Source organism: Pipistrellus hanaki (genome assembly GCF_964339955.1).
Source record: "Pipistrellus hanaki genome assembly, chromosome: 14".
Classification (NCBI taxonomy): domain Eukaryota; kingdom Metazoa; phylum Chordata; class Mammalia; order Chiroptera; family Vespertilionidae; genus Pipistrellus; species Pipistrellus hanaki.
This window is the reverse complement of record NC_140516.1, coordinates 48,763,162-48,768,194: the sequence shown is the minus strand read 5'-3', so window position 1 is coordinate 48,768,194 and position 5,033 is coordinate 48,763,162. Positions and strand designations below refer to the sequence as shown.

The 5,033-nt window shown below is 54.4% G+C and overlaps 1 long non-coding RNA gene across 1 annotated transcript; it reads right to left on the bottom strand.

Moving 5' to 3' along the window:
- Positions 1–306: 306 nt before the first annotated feature.
- On the bottom strand, positions 307–4,221 carry LOC311632210. Its single transcript, XR_014796733.1, has 3 exons — positions 3,778–4,221; positions 2,658–2,920; positions 307–930 (listed from the first exon to the last, which is right to left on the bottom strand). It is a non-coding gene; the product is annotated as an uncharacterized lncRNA (long non-coding RNA).
- Between the last annotated feature and the right edge of the window lie 812 nt (positions 4,222–5,033).

The following is a 5,033-nucleotide window of genomic DNA, read 5'->3' as shown; positions in this document are numbered from 1 at the left end:
TAACGGGCTTAGGGTGCCAACCAATTGCAGAGTACAGATTTCTCTTATAACTTATCAGGCCCCCACATACCTGGCTTTCGATTTTCAGTTGACTCCTGAACTGCAGCCAATTGAACTGCATGGGTCAGTTGAAAAACACCCGCATGTAAGGGGACTTGAGCAGTTCAAACTCAGTTCAAGCCCATGTTGTTCAAGGATCAACTGGAGATGGTTTATCTCCACCAAAAACAATGCCCTGTTTACCCCGACCCCCTCCTCCCCTGTCTGATGGATTTTGTTCAATATCTCAGCACGCCTTCCTTATTTGGCTCAGAGTTCTGCCACTTTATTTTTTTTAATATGCTTTTATGGATTTCAGAGGGAGGAGGGAGAGGGAGAGAGAAACATCAATGATGGCAGAGAATCATTGATCGGCTGCCTCCTGTATGGCCCCTACTGGGATCAAGGCTACAACCTTGATTGGGAATTGAACTGTGACCTCCTGGTTCATAGGTCAATGCTCAACCACTGAGCCATGGAGAGGTGCAGGGGTTTGGAGGCGGGGGGAGAGCAGAGTTCTGCCACTTTAGTAACTTAACATACCGGTTACTTAAATATGGGTAAGAGATGGGTAAGATTAATCCTTTTCCAAACTTCTCAAGCCAGTGAAACGCGATCGTTTTTATTACAGCAGGAATGAGGAACCACTGGCTTTTCCCTGCACCAAGCAGCCTCGAATCCTCGCTCGCCCGGCCAGAGGCGCGAAGGGTTTCGGTGCCCCGCTGGCCAGTTCAGCACCGTTTCTTCTCATATATCATCCCCGTTCAGGCCCGTTAGCCCGAGTGCCCCACAGGCCATCGAGAAGCGGCCCCGGACTCCATTATAACGCCTCTTAGCACTTCCTGCACATCCACGCTGTGCCGGTGGGGTACCTGGCTGTGAGAGAGGCGCCTGCAAATGGGATTCGAGACATCACATCACCTTGCCTGCCCCTCCAGCGGGCGAGGGAGAAGGCGGGTCTCGCTCGGCGACCAAGGTTTCCTTTGATTTTCTCAGGTCTGTATCCGCCCCCACCCCCTCATTTCTACTTCGATGGTGAAACCAGTACTTTCCAGGGCAGGGCTGACACCTGCCCCCCCCCCCATGTGGGCAACTAGGGAAACCGAGTCATGGTAACATAGGTCCCAGCATCTCTAGGCACAAGCAAGGTTGGGCCACCTTCTTTCAGCTTTGATTTCTGGGTCCCGATGGTGATGAACGTGCATGTGTGTGTGTGCGTGCATGCATGCGTGCGTGTGTGTGTGTGTGTGTGTGTGTGTGTGTGTCTTCTTCCACCTCATGCCAAGAGAAGAACACGGCAGTCTAAAGAGAGGGTACACAGGTTCCAGGGAAAAGCTGGGGACATCAATTGATCAGGACATCTGGGCCAGGCAGGCAGCCGAACAGTTTATAAGAGAGAGAGAGAGAGACACGGGCCTTGCCTGTCCAAGTTCAGCAGAGCTGACACCTCTGAGCTTCACTTGGTACCACTGGACCTCGCCCGAAACCCCTCCAACTGTCCGGGCAGGAGAGAAAGGCCCTCTGCTAATTGCCCGGAGGCCAGCTTTCTGCCCCTTTGAAGTGCTCGCTTTGATGTGATCTAATTCCGGCTGCCAGGCCGGCTGTGCCCAGATTAAGCACATAACGAGCAATTATCAGCCGGGCTTGGGGAGAGAGGCCGAGGCAGCCAGTGGAAGCGCTGCCTGCACCCCACACCGAGGACTCAGCCGCCGCAGGCTCCCTCTGGGGCTGGGTTCGTTCCCAAACCCACTTCCCCTCCCAGCCCGGCCCTCGGGGTTGGTTTTCCCCTCCGTGAAATGGGCTTGGAGGACCTGGAGGCCACTCTGCTTCCGTGGCTGCTCGCCTCCCTTCATTCCGGCCTCCCTCCTGACCCTCAAACGAAGCAGATTCTCTCCTGTTCCTGCTCCTTCTCACTGGTGTTCTTCCTCCTAACCATGTACCCCCACTTCAGTTCCGGGGAACACAGCTCCCCTCCTCAGAGAGGCCACCGCCTCCTGCCCAACCCAAACGGGGTCCATCTCACCCCCACTGCGCCTTTCCTCGTCCTTCCTGGCCTCATCCCGGTCCCCCTCAGACACTGATCTGTGGGGATATCTGATTCGTGCTCACGTCAGCAGCCACAGGCAGACACCTCACAGAGGGCAGGTGCATGGGGCTCAGGCAGCAGGTGCTGGGGGAGGATTTGGTGATGAATGAATGAATAAATGAATGAATGAATGAGTGTGACCACCAACATTGTTGGGGCCCAGGTATCAGGTCTACCCTGAAGCCCAGGATGTGCTTGCTGTCTGCTCAGAGGAGACCCCCCAAATCACATGAGCCTCGGCCCCCATTACAGCTTTTACTCCCAATCAACTCGGGTTGTGTTCCAGCGGGATTTTAACCACAGCCCAAGCCCCCAAAATTCCCTTAAAACAAACACCCTCCCTCTCCCAAGAGGGGGGCAGCTTTAGACACTCACCCCCTTTGGGAAGGGTCACCATCACCTACGCCCCTCCCCCAGGGAGCTGAGCCACCAGCGTGGCCCCCAAACCTGAGAGCACTGTCACCTCGGGAGGCCGGGAAAGGCCGGGGGGGGGGGCAGTGGCGAGCAGGGGGAGCAGGCAGGCAGTTCTCACCTCTCAGCATCTGACATGATTGCCTTTCTCTCCTCGCCCGTGGGTGCGGAGGTGTGCTGGGAGCCGGTGGCTTCAGGCTGGGCCCGGAGATGGAACAAGTCACATAGTTGTCGGGAGCAACTTAGCAGGTCCCTCCACACCCATCACAGCTGAGGCCTGGCGCCGTCCACGGTGTCAGCACCATTTACCCAGGCGACGGCGGCCTGGGGCGGGGGCTGCGAGGGGCAGCAAGCCGGCTGCCCGGCTAGAGACCAGGGCGGGACCTTGTGTTGCAGAGAGAAATGAGTGTCATAGTACCCATGAAAGGGAAGGGCAACCCTGGCTGGTTTGGCTCAGTGGGTAGAGCGTCAGTGGATAGAGCATCAGCCTGCGGACTGAAGGGTCCCAGGTTTGAATCCAGTCAAGGGCACATGCCCAGGTTATGGGCTCGATCCCCAATAGGGGGTCTGCAGGACGCAGCCGATCATTGATTCTCTTTCGTTGATGTTTCTATTTCTCCCTCTCTGAAACCAGTAACAATATATTGAAAAAAGGGGGCGGAGCAAGCCCTGCCAGCCTCAGGCAGCTCCAAGGAAGGGCTGTCCTGGAGGATCCCCACCCATGGCCTCAGATGCTGGGAAAGGGCCCCGGGCCTCCCATACAGCCCCACGGGGGTGTCTTTTCTCCACATCCATGGTACCGGGGACAGGCCTGGCCCCCAGGAGGCGCGGGATTGCTTCATCCAGTGGCAAAACAGGGAGAAAGGCTGCATTTGGGGTCAGACAGGTCAAGGCTCAAATTGAAACTTGGTCATTTGATGATCAAATGGCCTTGAGCAAGTGCTTAATCTCTCTTAGCTTGAACTATCTTCGGGTTCCTTGAGGACTGAACACCTTATGAAGTTCTCAGGATGGTCATGGGTAAGGGAGCATGTTCTCCACAGGTTACCATGGCACACACGCCAGCACCCTCCTCCATGGAGGAGGAACATGCACCCCCGGGCAGAAACCCTCCCCCTCTCTCATCTATCTCTCTCCACTGTTGCCTATCACCTTCCTACATTCCGGAACCCACTAGAATTCGTCTAAGAATTCACTTTCCCTGCACATCCTCTCTGCTTACTTCTTGGGTAGAAACTTACCGTCAGTGCTGAGATGAGAGCAGAGGACAGGGCCTGAGTTTGGAAACATGCTTTGGAGTTGGCCGTGGTTTTCCGTGCAGCCTCGCTCGACAGACAGGGAGTTTTGTTGGGATGAAAAACACAAAGCAGGTGGACGTCAGTCAGTCAATGGCCTCGCAGCCCCGCCTGCCCCGGGGTGAGCATCTGGCCCCGGGTGTCCCCGCGTGGCTTCTGCTGGCCCTGACAGCAGCACACAAACAGCGCCCGCAGACAGCCCTTGGAGATTCTGGTGTGAAGGTGGGTAAAGTGGATTTTCTTTTTCCAAAAAGGAGGAAGTTCTACAGTGATGATCAATCCTCTAGATTCCATAGAGAAACCTGGCCATTCAAGCTGTTATATTGCCACGGGTTTCTTATTTATAGCTGCCTCTTTAAGGAGGATTCGGCATGAGTTACTCTCACATATAGAGTGTTTGAATATATATATAATATATATATAATCTCCTGTTCACAACAGGATAAAATAGATGAAGAAACCACGATGAAGGGGTAATAGACGTGCTAAATTAAATTCATCCAAAAACTCGGCCATAAAATGTGGAGCAGCTGCTCCCGTGGGGCGATTCTGATATTAAAATACCCAGGGATGGAATGGAGGGGTGGGTTTTATTTACACTCAGGCAAAGACATTCTTTTCTTCGCCCCCAAACCCCTTGCCCAGAGCCTCCTGGAGGCACTTGGGACCCTGTGCCACTCACCCCCCACGTGGTGGTGTCTCGCCACGCTCTTGCCTCGCGTCACTGTTTCACAGTGACTTTCTCTCCGGGCCCGAAATCTACCGTTAGAGCCACAGGCCTCAGTCCTGCCTCACCTGGGGTTCCCTAGCCCAGGTGTCCCACAGCTCCTGGGTCTGGGGTAGCAATCGGCCTGTGAGGAAGGCCGGGCTGAGCATCGTTGGGAGAGATATTTGCTCAGGGAAATGCGATTGTCAAGCCGAAACCGGTTTGGCTCAGTGGATAGAGCTTCAGCCTGCGGACTAAAAGGTCCCGGGTTCGATTCCGGTCAAGGGCATGTACCTTGGTTGCAGGCACATCCCCAGTAGGGAGTGTGCAAGAGGCAGCTGATGTTTCTCTCATCAATGTTTCTAACTCTCTATCCCTCTCTCTTCCTCTCTGTAAAAAATCAATAAAAATATATTATGAAAAAAAAAAAAGAAAAGAAATGCAGTTATCAAGTTGTCCCTCATTCTGTGTGTACTTACCACCCTGAACACATCAG